The sequence below is a fragment of the Struthio camelus genome, chromosome 9 (genome assembly GCF_040807025.1).
Source record: "Struthio camelus isolate bStrCam1 chromosome 9, bStrCam1.hap1, whole genome shotgun sequence".
Classification (NCBI taxonomy): domain Eukaryota; kingdom Metazoa; phylum Chordata; class Aves; order Struthioniformes; family Struthionidae; genus Struthio; species Struthio camelus.
Genome location: NC_090950.1, coordinates 20,345,973 through 20,362,165, shown reverse-complemented (window position 1 = coordinate 20,362,165; position 16,193 = coordinate 20,345,973). Strand labels below are relative to the sequence as shown.

Genomic DNA, 16,193 nt, shown 5'->3' with positions numbered 1-16,193 from the left:
AAGACTGTCGAAGGGGGAGAAAGCTTAGGCTGGAATTACTGCAAAGCATTCATTTCCATGGCTAGAAAAAAGGCAGTGCCACAAGGCAGTGAATACTCTCACTGATTGCTAGGGCTGGATTTGAACTCATGACCAAGTGGCTTGACGGTTAGTTGCTGCTCAGGCCAAGTTTATGATCAGAAGGCACTTTCTGCCTTTCCAAGAAGTGATACCTCACGCAAGAAGCATCATCTGATTTTAGTGGATTAGGTGAAGGCAGAAAAAAGTAGAGGAGAATGAGTAAATGGCTTTTCCACTTGTAGAGACTGGTCTTGCTAAAACAGCATAGAGCTCCTCTGACCCAGCAGCCAGCCAGTAGTATATGGCTGGAGGGCTTTTATCCCTAGATGTCACAGAAATACCTTCTTGGTGCTAAATCCAAGGTGGAGGGTGCCAAATCTGCCTTTCCAGCTTGGCACCAATTTTCTTTGCTATTGTGATTCACTGGAGAGTGTGGTGTCTGTGTAGACTTCACATGTCCTAGTAGCTAGAGGCCAATGCTGGTACTAGAGCTCCTCGTGCTGGGTGCTGTTCAAACTCATCGCAAGCCTCAGCCAGTCCCTTCCCTAAAGAGCTGGAACAGATAGGGCACAGAGGAGATGAAGAAGCTTTTTTTCCAAAGCCAGTTTTAAGCCGGCATGGGCACGCAGGGATCTGTACTCAAAAGCATTGCTATTATCCAGTTTTCGTGGACAGCATAGGGAATATACCTAGAGTTCAGGAATAACTTATTCAGTGATTTGGTAAAAAGTAGATACTCCCTTGATAGGCTCTTCTAACCACTTGCCTCCTTTGGGGATATAACATCCTCAGCACTGGCATGTCATCATGCCTGCACCCCAGAGCTGCTCCCCAGGATCTGTATCATTGTATGGGACAGACTCAGAAATGTGAGGAGTTTCTGGCAGAGGTAGAAATCCAGATCGCCCAAATCCTCCAAGCAGCTTTCGACCAGCTTTCTCTCGCTTGGGATTTTATCCCTGCCACCAATTTTGCCTCCTGCTTTCTCTTCTAATCCTTTTCTTTCTGTGTGTTATTTTGTTAAGGAAGAAATTAGGCTGCAGCTTTGCACTGTCATACTGGTTGGTGTTAGCTCTGGTAAGTGGCAACCCTGGGACTATGATCTATACACTGAACCCTTTAGTGTGTAGGTAACTACAGTGAAATTACCTTGTAATGGCTGGGTGCAAACTGCCATGGTGGTGTAATTACACAGCAAACACAGCAGGTTGCTTAGCCTAATGATAGGCTAAGTGCCAACCGGAAACAACAGCAACTGCAAGTCCCATATAGGTAGGGAATGGTGCTGTGATCATCTGATGTTGTCAGGCCTGACTGTATTTTTCCTGGACCGCTGAAGTTAATACCTCCTTTTAGCAACGATGCTCGTTAGCCCTTGTGTCTCCTGGCCGTCACGTCTGTTTGTTTTGTTTTTAAAATAACCGGTCTAGCAAAGGAGGGTAGTATAGAGTAAATGCAATGTGATCTGCTCTTCCCTGTGTGAAGTGTAGCTGAGGCACGGAGGATGTCCGGCTGGCTGATATGACAATCTTCACTTCTCTGGGACAGCCTGCCGCCATCCTCCAGATCCAGTGCTTCACTGCGTGCTGCGAAGATGTGTCAATGAGTGTCTTTCAGGCTAGTTCAACTGCGGTGGTGGTTTGAGCAAGGTTTGAAGATGTTCAGCGGGCATTCATTACAAAGAGTGGTCGGCATTTTCCAAATGTTGATGCCTACATTTCTGCCCGTAGATAGAGTTTTTTTAAAGCTGCCTAGCGAGTAGCTGCCAAGTAAAGGTGGTATCCATGTAACGATCACACTGGGATTCAGGAGCTTTTAAGATTTCCATGTTGACAGATATCTGGCAATCGGGCTACTTCATAGTCCGCACGCCCACCGATAAATGAGTTTTCTTTGAGCCCTGAACTTTTTTCCTCCTTCACCGCATATTACAACCTGAAGTATTTGCTACTTCTTCAGAGCACGAATCCCATGATCAGCAAGCTGGGTGTCTGAGAGGCTTCACTAAAAGATGACGCCTAGAAAGTCAGCTTACAATAAAATCAAGGCTACTTTGACACTGCAACTTCTAAGTGGCTTTGGAAAATAAATTCCAGAACTACAGCTAATTATTTACAATTCTCTGTGATCATTCATCTGAAAAGGTCCCAAGTGCTTCCCAGATCTTACACAGAGTGTGGCAATTCAGGTGCCTTGGTCTCCTGCTATTCAGGAGCAAAGTTTCACCAAAAGTCCACTCAAATCTTTTAAAGCTGAAGAAATTTTACATTTGAAAATAGTAAGTTTATCAGTAAGGCTCCTAAGTCACATAGACGCTGTTGTGATTGTTTATACCAAGTCTATCTAATTGTTGGCTTGGAGCTCTTTGCAACATAGGCCAGCTTAGTTAACGAGTACAATTCTGTATTATCAGTTACCCTAAATCAGCTGGAAAAGCTGCTGGCTTTTACTTCTGAAATGGAATTGAATATGCTCAATCTCCACACATGACGGGAACGAAGAATCATTCTGTCAATTCTCTTCCTGCCAGCTGATGCCAGGGTCAGAGAAGTAGGTCACACCTTCCTGGTTTTGAGATGGAGCAATACTCATTTTAGACCAATTTGCTCTGAGCACAGAGCTCATCTGCTGGGTTGAACGAGGGCATTGTTGCTTTCTCTAGTGCATTGTTCTGCTCTCCCTCTAATTAGCTCCAAATGTTTCTTATGCCTGCTGCAACACAGTAGTAGTGATGAATAATGAGCTCTCTTCTCTTAACCCTTTGACCCCCAGTTCGGCTGTGCACTCCCACCTAGATGCTTTCACTTTCCTTCATCTACCAGCCCTGCATCAAGTCTGGCAGCTGCCTATATCAGACTCGCTGCCCCATAACCTACTCTCTCCTATTCCGTGAATTGAGTAGGAGAGAGTGCGGGAGAATGGTCTGGTGTCAGCATTTCCTTTGTAGACCCCACTGGTTGCTTTGCATGTGTCTGAGTGCATGGAAGGATGCATCCCACGTGCCGTTGATCCTGTGAAGGTGAACAGCCACTGTCAGTCCAGGCCTTCTGCTTTGGAGATGACCTGCACAGAGAAGTTGTGACTAGTTGATTTGTAGAGCTGCTGTAGTTACATGCCTGAAGAAGAAAGGCATTCCAGCCTAATTCTAGGAGATAAGTGTTAACTGCTGATCACTTAGGCTAAACAGGAGTCCCTCTGGGATATGATCTCTTTACCGGAGGGAGCCTGCAGACTTTAGAGAGATGACACAACCTCAGATGTGCGAGTAGTCATGTGAGAGTTCAAATCCAAGGAAAACAGGAGTGACACCCATGGGGTTTTACATGGGACTGGGGTTAATGGGAGGAAGGAGAGAGGAGACTTGCTACAGATGAGTCGTGGGGTGGGGGGAAATGCTTGGGGGAGGTTGGGCAAGGGCCATATCCTGTCCTCTGAAATAGTACAATGCCAAAACATATTCTTACCACCTTTCTTTTTCAAAGCAAATCCTCTTGCTTTAATTTTGTTTTTCCAATTCAGAAAATTGAGTCATCAGCCCAATGTGCTGAGCTCCTTACCAGAGAAGACAGGAAGCTTTTTGAAGGCCTGGCAGAGTCTTGGTCACCTGGGCCTAACACTCCCACTTCAGCAGATGTGACGGCCCTCCCCCGCCTGATGCAGCGTGCCACATCGTTTATGTCTGTGCTGTGTCCCAGAGAGCTCTCTCAGGTTGCTGACAGCACCTTTCAGCCTTGACAAAACACTCAGAAGCTTCTGCAAGCCAGTCCTCTGCAGAGGAGCACGAGTGCTGAGCGCTTCTGACTGCTCTCAGCGTTCTTGCTCCCTGCCTTATTCCTGCACCATCTCTGTACTGCTTTCACAGAAAAATGCCCCTGAGCTATTTATTGCAAAGGCCAAAGCAGCATCATCGTGTGCTGCCTGTTTTGCGACTGTCCAGTCTTGTAAAGCACTGACATCTGGGAGCAGGGTTAGATGGGAAACGGTTTACTGCTGGAATAGCACCACTTTCTATCCCTGTATGGGAAAGCAGAGCTTTTGCTTTTGCTGGTACTATCTATCCTGCAGCACCTAAGGGTTGGGCTGAGGATGTTTCTGTGGTATGATGCTTTTGGATGCCTGAGCTGCAGGTTGGCCAGTCTGTGCAATATGCAACTCCCAAGGAGCTGTATCCACTATAAATTCATTTTCTTTCAACAAATATCTCTCTGTGGCCCAGAGCTGGGCAGGGGTGGCATTTCAACCATTACTTTCTGTGCTACGTGACCTCTGCGTGATTAACTTCTCTGGAGGCTCAAAACATTGAAACTATCCCAAACCTCTTCTCTGGCACACTCTGACATGCTTCCTGCGTGATATCAGCCTCTACCAGCCTCTTCCCAACAGTTTTGACACCCAGGATGCTATCCTCCAGTTGAATGACATGCGGAATGGCCCAGCTGTTGCCTGTGGACTTAGCTTGACATGGAGGATGGTTTCTTTAGGCTCATGCCTTTTTTTTAAGACACTAGTGACGACGGGGTAACAGAAGGCAAGCCAGGAGGCAAAGACCTCTTCTGCTCCCAGTGTGGCTGGGCTCTTCAAGCTGCTATCACTGCTGCTCTGATACAGCTTGTGAAGGGAGTTCAGAGATGGGAATCGGTTCCCACAGCTGAAAGACTCTTCTCTGTTGCAGGAACCTTGATATTTCTAGACTGTAATTACAAGAAAAGATGATTTTGCTAATCTGGTCTCACCTTTTGTATCATTCAGACGGGAGACCTGTACCGTGATGTCTGCATCGAGGCTAATAATTCACTGTTAAGCTGCAGCACATATTTTAGAAAGACAGCAAATCTTGCTTTAAGCACTCCGAGGGTGGACAATAAAACTCTCTCCTACATGATTTGTTCAAATGATTAACTACTGGCATTACTGCAAGTTTTAGTTTTTAAATGCTCATATTATTTCCAGCCTGATTTTAATGCAGCTTTTACTTTGAGCTTCTGGGTCTAGTTATACTTTTGTTTTGTTAGGTTCTTGGAGTCTTCTAGTATCTCACACAGCCCCCACTGAGAGATATTAATAGATTTATATCAAATCACCTCCAAACCTTCCCTTTAGTAAGCCAAATAGCTCAGAGCCTGCTCAAGTCTCTTTCTCTCTTTCTTGCTCTCTGCAACATCTGGAATCAAATGATGTGTTACATTGGATCAATCATCTCTTCAGGACGGGATCTGACCACCTTCTATTTGATGATGCTTGCATACATGTCTTTAAAAGTAGTTCATTTTCTTGTGGCTGTTTTCTAGAGCAAAACCATCTGTGACTTTTTTCCACTGACAAAACCCAGAGCCGACCGCAGGAGTTACCTGCCCTCTGTATTGGGAGTGGAGAGAGCCATCAGCAGAGCTCCTGGCTGCAGCGGGGTTTTGGCTGGGGTACGTCTTGGCCCTGTCACTCAGGGCTGGAGCCACCAGGAAGTTGTGACCCCTGCCTCAGCAAACACAACCCGACAGTTTTTTACCAGTTTTTGCAAGCCACTTCTAGCCTTAGCTTTCTGTCGCTTGTTTCCTATTGCCCTCTAGTGGCGATAGGGTATCCTTTGGCTTGGCTTCCCTAAAATGTTTTCTTTTCTCTCATTTTCCACCACTTATTGCCCTGGGCAATCGTCTTGTTGATACGATTTCAGTAATATCATTTACTTGGATCTTAACACTCAAGTTTATTATTCAGAGCTTTATGCTATGCGGGAAAGATAATTTGCTCCCTGCAGTAGTTACCTAATGTCCTGTCATGTAAGACCAGAACAGACTTTTCCTTTCCTGCCAATTAAAACATTTTGACAGTAGAAACTGAAGATATTGTTGCCATTTCAGGCTTAAAATAATTTACAACCCTGCAGAGTTTGGACTGACCTTCCTATACAGCAGCAGCACCCACCAGTCTGATGCGTTAGGTGTTTTGTCTTTAATGAGAAGGATTGCCTTTTTCCTATTTATATTTCTATCTGAAGGCTTTGTTTTTATTCTAGACAGTAGACTATTCTAAGCACACGCTCTTCCAATCAATCATTTCTTTTTGTCAGGCAAGCCAAATCATTTCTTGAATGATCTTGGCTAATCAGAGTCTATCTTCTTATAGAGATCCTAGAAGATGGTTTATTAATGAGACCTAGATTTTTTTTCCCTGGTTGTAATGCGGTGAGATCTTAATACGCAAGGAAATGCTGTGTCTGCAATCACTTTTGAGAGACTTAAAAGGAAAATACTACTACTACTACTACTACTACTAGTGTGATTGCTCTCCCTACACTGCCATCCGGTGGATGCAAAATTCATTTCCTTTTGCAAATGAAAAGGGAAATTCTCCTACTGATATCACAGCTTGCAAACTTGCACCAAGTTGACTCTAACTTGCAACACAATTTCCTGGCCAGAAAGGAAAATGTTGGTTGTTCTTTAACTTTATTTATTTCACAGTAGAAAAGGAAGCTTTCCAATCCTTCCATCTGAAAAAAAAAAACATCCTCTACCCTGGACAAGGAAGTAAACCTGTCTGGATCTTGAAAAATGGCTCTAAAACCCTCCCAAGTCCTCTTTTTTCCATGTCTGGCATGGAGATCCCAAGCCACCGAACACTGCTGCTCCAAATGCTTTGAAAAATGAAGTTGAGCTCCTATTTTGATTTTTCAGATAATCAGTGTGTGGGCTAAAAACAGCAGAGCCCTGAGCTGGATGCAGCACTGCATTTTTGGTCCAGGCAGGGAAGTACAGTACCCTAAGTTAACTCTCTGCTTTTCTGCCTAGGAGTGATGATGGGCACAAGGAGAGGGAGCCCATCATGGATTTCACAGCTGTTACCTGCTGGTCTGCAAATCTGACATACTCGCACTGAGCTGCTTCCAAGCACAGCGAATCTTGCGGATCAGCATCGACCATGTCTGTGTTGGTTGTTTCACCTTTCCAGACAAATCTCTGGACAAGTGAGTACCAGGAGCAGATGCAGGCAGAACATGAGGGACGTGGCTGAGAGCACGCTGTTGTCTCTCGGTCATTGCCTGCAACTTTCATCACTTCGGGGGTCTCTCTAATGCAAAGCACTATGGAAATCCCTGCCTTGGGCATTCGGACCCTACATGAGCTGGTCCCAGCAATTATTGTGGCATTACTGTGCCTCTTTACAGGAGGGATGTTGGGGGTAGAGCAGACAACTGAGTGCTGGAAGACAGAGACTGGGGTTGAAGGCTCTTGGGGAGAAGGAGAGTAGGCAGGTTTGGAGTTGCCTGGTTGCTCTGCATCCTTCCTAAATGCAGACAGTATGAAAGGTGCTTATGCCTTGGAACCACATCTGGAGAGTGGTGAAATACTTTGGCGAGGAAAGCAGCATGGAGTTAAACAGAATAGCCAGCCCCAGGGAGCCAAACTGGGAGGAACAACTCTGGCGTTCTAGCTGCTACAGGTGGGCCAGGTAACCCGCACACTGTAACCACCAGAAGGTGGCATCTGTCCCCTGAAGACACCCCAGCCTATGCTGGGCATGGTGCCATTCCTTATCTGGGAAGCTCACGTTTCTTTCTGTACCTTGCTGGGTCTCAGAAGGGGCTCTGCAGTGGAGTGTTTGGGGCCAGCCAGGTCCTGGTCTGGAGGCAGGCGGGAGATGGCAAGGCCTACCACCTTGCAGCGCTGCCAGCACATTCCAGGTCTGAGTCATTCTCTTGCCTGTTTATCTTTAGTATTTGTTTATTTACCACAGAGGTGTCAGCCTAGAGCAGGCTGACTGTCCCGAACTTCTCTGGTGGCCCAGTGGTCGCTGCCAGCTCTATCAAAGTCCTACAGTGTTGGGAGTGTTTTTGCCCTGAGCCGAGGGGGGGAAGAGGTCGCGTTCCTGCTGAGAACAATGCCACCGCAATCTCACATGAAAAGCCTGCTTAGCTCCAGGTAATGAGAGTGTGGTAGCACTGAGTAAACGTCTTTCACCCTCCCCACGGAGCCCCTGGCTCTCAGCTCTCTCCCTGAGCTGGGCTGGGGAGGCGGAGGGAGGTTGAGAGGCATATCCTTTGCTGTAATTATATCCTGTTGCTAGAGATATTGTGCTCTGCTTAAAGAAATCATCATAATACAGCCTTCAGAGAAGGTAATTACTGTGCATCTTATGAATGGCTGAATGTGAATGTCTGCTCAAGCTGCTGTCAGCAGCAAGTTTCAACACATCTTACATACCAGGCATTTTATAGCCTTAGTTTTATTTGTTTTCATCACCCCTTGCCTTGTACTTTATTTTTCATTAATGGATCTGGTTTTTGGTTTGTATTGGTCCCCCCCCCACCTTTTTTTTTTTTTTTTTTTTAAAGAGGCCAGAGTTCATTTCTTTGATGGAACATTTGGGTGGTGGCTGCAGTTTTCATTTGCTGCATTTCCATTGCTGTGTTGTGGTTTGAGGAGAACTGTCTGAAAGATGCCGTTTCCCAGAAGTTCCCATATGGTAGCATCTAAGTGGACCCTAATTTCCTAGTCTGAGCCCAGAAAATACCACCATTGGCGTAAGCTGGTGTCGCTGTACCTCTAGCATAACCACTCAGATTTAAGCATATGGGACAATTTTTTTTTTCCTATTGTTTTCCTGGTTTCTCCTTCCTATTGAAAAAGAGCTGGTGAGTATCCCACCTGCTCCCAGAGATGGCAGACCCCTGAGCTTTCTGAGGCTCTGCTGAGGCAAATCTCTATCCCTGCTCTTAGCCCTCCTGCCACTGGCACCAGCAAGCCCCCTTTATTAGCAATTAGTGTAAGTGTCCCTGCATTGTGCCTAAAGTTATGGAGAATCACAGCCTGGTAACGTTGTACGTGGAGATTGCCTTGTAACTGATATAGCTGCAGAGCTGTGATCTGTACCTCAACTTTGCAGTGGTGTTTGAGTTAAGGAGATGAGGGGAATGCCAGAGGAGCCCTGGTTTGTCACAGTATGAGTGATCAGACTACTCTTCCTTTCTGAAAGGTCACTCATGTTTGCTTTTCCCCAGCAGTTTGTGGTAATCCAGCCTCTTATTGTGTGTAGGCCCTTAGTGTGTGATCATGACACTCTGCATGGCTGTAATAACATCATGTCCATCTTCTGGCCGGTCCAAGTGAGGATTTGAAATGGCTGCTTGGATTGCTTCCTTGTGCAAACGGCTAGGGCTTGCTCTTATGATGCTTAAGTGTAATTGTTTTAGTCTCCACAACGATTTGTTGTGTTTGTGGCCAGGCTACAGTGCGCTGTTGAACTTTTGCTGTATTGCATCCAGAGGTGGCTCCTTCCCTAGTGCCATGAAGAGTGCTGCGTCCATCTCTCTCTGTGATTCCTGGTGAAGCCTGAAAGGCACTCTGACTCCTGTAGGATGGAAGGTGCTATAATAAATGTGAGCTCATAATGCTGTTGTTAAAAATCACTGAAGCTAAATTAAAAAGAAAAAAAAGTCATCTTATGCAGTCCTAACCCAAGGGGAAAATGGACAACAGGAACTGGGCAATCCATCTGTAAGTTCTCTTTCTTTATACTATATTTCAGCCACACCGAGAGCCAGATTCTCAGCTGGTGTCAATTGTTGACTTCAATGGAGTGAAGCTGGTTTACACAAGTTCAGGCTGCTAAATGCCAGCATCTGGATAAAGCTGAGACACAGCTGCAATTACTTTTGCAGAAACCTCCAGTCTGAGGCTTACTCAAAAGTTCTGAGCCCTCCTGAGTGCTTAAGCCATCAGTGCTCTGATTCAGCAGCTTTTCGGGGATGCGAAGGGTTATGAAAGGACCTTTACTCAGGTCAAAATTGGCTCTAATCTCAGCTGGGTTCTGCTAGTCTTGTGTCTGTCTTTCTGTTGTAATCACTGCTTTAGCTGGGCTCCTCTGAAAAACTCTGCAAAACCTTTTTACTTGCTGCTTCACTAGCATCATCTCCTGTCTAGACGCTCTAATTATGAGAAGCAGGGAGCATACAACATGATGTGTAGATAACCCTGGATAACTCCAAATCAACCATGAGCCGCTTCCATCCCTCCCCTGATTGCCCTCCGAACTAGCTTTGTCAATTTGTTAGCTGTTCCAGCATGAAGATTACCAAAGTGGGGACTGTATAGTGTCACCTGGGCATTATTCATTTAAACTTTGCAAGCACTCAATCCACAGAAATTGATAGGCAAACCTTCTCATGTTCCAGTGGGATCTAGATTTAGCCTTACCTACTTCTGCTTTTCTGTATGCGCCCAAACTCCCTGGGTTAAACAAATAAACAATACCTTCCCTCCCCCCCACTAACAGAACATAATTAAATCCATAAGCTGCTCTGAGTATTTTTGTGTACTCATTGGATCCACTCCAATTCTGTTCTCATCTGCGGACTTCTCTTTGACTTATACTAGTGTTGATAGCATCCCAGCTCAGACTCTATGTATTTCTGCTTTGTCCTTTGCATAAGAGCTTTTAAAGGTACTGATCTAACAGAAGGCTGTCAAATAATCAATACCTACGTAACACTGGAATGCTTTTACTTAATTCAGTTGCGCTCTGCAGTGTGCCACCTCCAGGAGTGTGTAATGAGAGGAAAAAAAATATTTTTCTTTTGCCCTTCTTTAATGTGTCATCTTCCCCGATTCCTTCATTGTAACTGGTACCAAAGAGAATTTATGATATTTAGCAAAGCTTCTGGGATTTAGGCTGTTTCCCAACTCTCTGCACTAGGCCTGGGGTGCCATGTGGGTTTACATGGGTCTCTGCAGGAGCTGGGGAATGTGAGAATAATATGTTCTCTGCATTTTGATAACCAATCAATGTGCTTTGAAGTGATTATAGGGATTTTTTTGTTGTTGTTGTTTTCCATAGAAGCTGTTGAAAAGTGCCATAGTGATCTGTGAAGGGAGACCCACAGAGCAGCCTGCTTCTGCTCCATGGGAGGGCACCTTTTCTACTACTCCTGGCAATGGCAGGGTGAGCTAACGCTCTGCAGACATGCTGTTAAGTTGCAGCTCTCTCTAGTCGAGATCGAAAGGCCTGTTTATGTGGGTTCAGGTAACAGAAACATGCTGTGAGCATGGAATACTTGAAAGAAGTTGGTACTTGAGCTGGTTAATGAGTAACCTGCATAAAACTCTCAGCTTTGGGCTCTGGCTCTGTGAGTTTGAGCCGCACAGAAGTACTGCTTCAGGAAAATGGCACTGGGTGCTGGTTTAACTAGAGTCCAGTTTTCAACCAGTGCAAAAACCTGTCTCAGTATTCTTCCTTCAGTGGAAGATTGGGTTTTCATCTGAATGCACGTAGGAAGCATATCCTCATAAAGGGCTGAATTTGGTGGCTGAAACTCTGAAAGAGTGGTTGTGAAATCCTGAGCCCTTTAAGCAAAACTGCAGGGCAGTTGGGATTTCTGGAGCAGCCCAGTTAGGCAGGGTTGTCTTCAGCCTGTGTCGAGCCAAACCTGAGACTCAAGCTGGAGCTCAAAGACTCTTCCCAAAGGAGAGAGTCCTCCAGCTCAAGAGTCATCAGAGCCAAAAACAGACCAATTCACAGCCTTCTGTGAAGGAGACTCACCTTTCCACTCCTCTGCCCTTTCCACTCTTAGGCTGGTAGTGGTCTCTGGCTGAGGATCAATTTTGGATTGAGTGATTTAATATTTGTTTACATCCTAGAATTCAGGGCTTGCATGTGAAAACAGGGGAAAAAAGGAAGGTCCATATGCTGAAAGCACGGTTCTTTTCCTTCTTTTTCTCCATCACTGATTTATCATTGCCCTCAGTGGATGCACACAAACTGTATTGCAAACGGCTTCCTGCACCTGTTGCAGCTCTCTCTCAGCTCCAAACTAGCTCACCCATGCAACAAGCCAAGAAGGCTGTGTACTCCCTCCTCCTTATGTTAAGTGGACGATTTTTGTGCCATTTGAACTGCACCATCACTAAAACTGCAGTGAGAGCAGGCAGCTGGCTGGTTTATAATCTGAGTGACAGTCAGCTTGGGGAAGACTGAGGTTTGCATGTCCTTAGCAGCAGCTTTGGAGCAAGGCTGAGAATGTTGAAGGTCTCACTGTGGTTATTCTACTCCTGTTTCAGCTGGATGAAGTTGCCACAGTGTAAAGTGGCAGACTTTGAACTAATTTTTGTTGTTCCTTTACTTATGGTGAAATTATATAGTACACCTTTTTGATATAAATTAGCCATGAGATTGTTTTCTTTGGCACTGAGATACATGTAGTTTTCTGAGATGCAAGGAATTTAGCTACTGGGGTTTTGTTGAGTTTCTTTTCTTGCATTTGCAAAACAGAGGGTGGTAGGGAAAATGCATGTGGGGGAAGACTTTAGGACAGGGCGCCTATTGGCAAGTATATGGGTTTTCTTAACGTTTGCTGCTTCTGTACTTGTCTGTTGTTCACTAGCTGAAGCAGGGGTGGGTATCTATCACAGGGCGAAGAAAGACAGCAAGATGTGTTTTGTATGCAGGAAGAGTACAGTCTGGACTTGCGCCATGATTTCATGGGCAGCTTTGCCTAGGTGGGACCCCCCTCCCCCCCCTTCACAGTCTGGTAGAGGACCAGAGACACTACAGAGGCTTTACATGTTAATCCAGTCCTGGTCTCCTGACTACTGCATAGTGAGTCTTCTGCGAGAAGATCTGCGAGACTTCTGTTATGGCATTCTCTATGCCACCACTGAGCAAAAAGAGGGAAATCATGACAAGATGTGGGCTCCAGATCTGGCTGGGTGGGATGAGGTCATCACTGTGGTACCACAATGTCCTGTCAGCGTTAATGAGTTTAGTGTCACATCTCTCTGTTGAGGGGAGAAGGGGCTGTTGCCCCTAGAGGGGAACTGAAGCACGGAGTAGAGAATATGACCCTTTTAAAGTCTCATGGAGGGTGCCTGAAGGAGAATGAGTATGGATTCTGGCTCTGCTCAGCCAAATATTTGAGCTGCATGTCAGGTAAATCATTTTGGAAAAGGCCAGAGCTTCTCTGTTCCAAGGTCCGAGTCAGTGTCAAGTAGGAACAAACTCCTGGATGGCTCTGCCGTGTCCATTTGTGGTGACTTGTGCATGCTGGGTTGTAGGGCATCAGGAGAAGTGCTGGTTTCCACAGTACTTCCGGCCAGCTCATGAGTTCTGCTTTATATCTCCGGAAGACTTGGCTGAACTCCCTATGAGCCTTCATAGTCTTGCCTCTGGGCTCATTCGTGGTGGCCAGTAACTCCCTCTTCACAAGATCCTCACAGGAAGGATTTTAGAGTGATCAGTCCTGATCAGACTTGGCTCTTGCTTGTGGCAGGATCATGTTCCCCTGCATACCACTCTGGATATGGCAGGCAAAGAATTCATCATAGCGTCTGATGACCTTGCCTTCAGCGGCAAAGAGCCAAGAATACTCCATGTTTTCTCAGGGTGGGGTGTTGTCCACTACTAATGCCTAGTGAAGCGTGGTGACAGGGGTGAACGCATGCTGGGATTGCTGGGGCATTTGCTGGCGGGCCTAGTGGGGGAGGATCTCAGATGCCACTACCTTGTTATTTTAGGCAATGAACCGAGCTGCCAATTCTATGCCTCTGCAGAAACATATTACAGACATTAACGCTTTGCCCAGCCAGGTGTCCATGCTTCCGGGAGACCTTTATGTATCCTGCCATGAGCCAGTTGCAGATGCTCTTGCCCTTCCTCATATCTCAGAGCTGAAGGAACCTTGAGCATTTTGCAAAACTCCATGACATGATTTTGGTCCTGCTTGTTACCAAGAGGCTTTTCATATGAAGGTGCGAGGGTTCTTTTGTATAGTCTGATTTGGCTTCCTGAGTAGAAAGGGAGTGGGACACAGGAAAGATGCTATGTAAACTCCACTGCCAGAGTGATGGCTGCCATGCAGGTAAAAAGCTTTTCGGTCTTCTTATTGACCTCTTTTTCCAAGGGCTAGTTGGATATCAGTTATGTGTGGACAGATGCTGCTGAGGCAGGTGGGGACAACCTGCCTTTATTGACAACCATCAGCTATTTAACCCTTGTCACTTTTAGATTTTCTGGAGCTTCAGAAGCCTGACATCCCCTCCAATGTCTGCATGGAGAAGCTGAGGCACATAGGGAGTTGCAGTGATTTGTCCCAAGCAAGCCTAACTACAAAGCTGCTTACACTCCAAAATTTCTATTACTTGGTCTGGGCTTTAATCAGAGTATCCTTCTGTTTCTGGTACTAGAGTCAGCTTGGAAGGGACAGAGTGCGTCTGCACAAAGAGTGAGAACGTCCTGTCCAAAGCCTAACTGCAGCTGCCTAGAACCACGGCTTCTTGCTTCTGCCACTGCACCTCAAATAAATGGAGAGCTCATTGGAGAGGGAATATGTCATTCTGATGAATGGACCAGCTACAGAGGATGAAGAAAGTAACGCCTCACGTGAGCAAGGTAGTGTTTGGCATATATGCTCTAGCCCAAATGCAGGGTGTGGCCTGCAAGCTGAAATGTAGGCTCACGTGATCACCCTGAAGCACTGCTCTTCAGACCAGGCTGGATTTTGCCCTGCCTTGCATGCAAGTGTGGCTGCCAATACCTGCTCAAAGCAAAAGTATCATGCTAACAGATCTGAAGAGCAACATCTGGTACCTGTTCAGCCATGACAGGGTGCAGGGCCAGGTGAAAGTGTAAGTACCAAACAATGAAGGTGCAAATAAACCTGGAAGTCTTAGGCTATGGGTCTTCTACTAGGCTCCAGAACTGCAACCCTATAATCTTCCTTCCTGTCTCAATCTATTGTGTATTCTAGCCCCTTCTTTCTAGTAACTGTCCTTCTGGATCAGTCTGCAGATTAAGACCCACAGGCACCTATGGGGGAACAAAGCAGAATGATGCCATGCAGCATGAGTCCAAGGGGTGGCTAGCCCAGCAGTCCTGCCTGTTGTTTTGAGCTCTTTTCAAGCTCTGTTTGTATGTCAGGTAAACTGGGAAGGTGGAGAGCACATGCAAGAAGAGGCAAGCACATCAGTGTGTTTGCATTTTCCTGCTTCTTTGCAGGCTTTTCTATGTGAGGACCGTACAGCTGCATGTCCCCTCAGTATTTCAGGTTCATGGATGCCCCCTTGGAGCCTTTGGATGTGGATCAGTGCCTCATTCTGTGGGCTGCTACACTCACAACTAGCAAGGAGAACACTCCAATCAAGCTCCCAGTCTAAATATCAGGTAAAAGGCCAAAGCAAGAGAGCGCAGATCTGTGGGTGGAGTAGAGCTGGAAGGAGAACGTGACAATGAAGTGGGAAGAGTGTAGTGGAAAATCAGCAACTGCACCTTGCAACCAGTCTAACCAGGACCCAATGGGAGAAGGTTTCCAGGCATTGTGGAAGCAGTTTTGCAAATTTCGATGGAGAATTGGGATTTTTGTTATTTTATTTTCCTATGCTTAGGAACAAGCACAGAGGTGTTTGGCGAAGAGCTAGTCTCAAACTTTGATGTGTTTGTTTCCCCTCACTTAACCACTGCTTAGGGGTTGCTGTAGCACACCACTGCTTCAGTTCATGGGAAAAGACAGCTAAAAGGGAGGAAGAGAAAGTCAGTAAGAAAGGAGAGCATTTACGTTGTTCATGGGAGATCCTTGCCTTGGCTGCCTTAATAACCCCTGATTCCTGCGCCCTCCGGCATGCCCTCCTGGCTGCAGAGCCCCTTGCGGTGCCACCACAAAACCTTCCCTTGAGTATGTGCTGTGGAGACCCACTTTCTTATAATGAGGCAGAACAGGGCAGGACATTCATTGGGAATGGTAGGTGTAAAGGGGATGTATGCCCCAAGGATGTATGATACTTTGATAAGAGAGCTGCTGCACAGATTTCAGTTGAAATCTTACTCTGTCGCCTCATTGTGCAGGAATGTATGCAGCAGAGGAGATGTGTCTGATGGAAAGGAAGGGGGTTGTGTGCTTGTATGTATATATAAGGAAATATATGCAGCAGCTGTTGTAATTCTTTTAATAAAAGAATGTTTCCCCAAATTTCTCCTTTTACACCTGGGAGCTCTTCCCAGGATGCCCTTTCCAAAGTTCCTGTTTGATTTCTTGGGCAGGTGTGCACACATACAATTGGCCCCATCTCTTTAATGTAACACCCACAGTCCGGGCAGCGCACGGCTTCTTTCCCCTGTGCTGGGGAAGAGGGGACGTGGGGGTAGAAATAATG

At 46.1% G+C, this 16,193-nt stretch overlaps 1 long non-coding RNA gene across 1 annotated transcript; it reads left to right on the top strand.

Moving 5' to 3' along the window:
* The first annotated feature begins 6,924 nt into the window (after positions 1–6,924).
* LOC138068112 (uncharacterized) lies at positions 6,925–15,180 on the top strand. The gene is made up of 3 exons (XR_011142733.1): positions 6,925–7,021; positions 14,232–14,436; positions 15,043–15,180. It is a non-coding gene; the product is annotated as an uncharacterized lncRNA (long non-coding RNA).
* Positions 15,181–16,193: the final 1,013 nt, after the last annotated feature.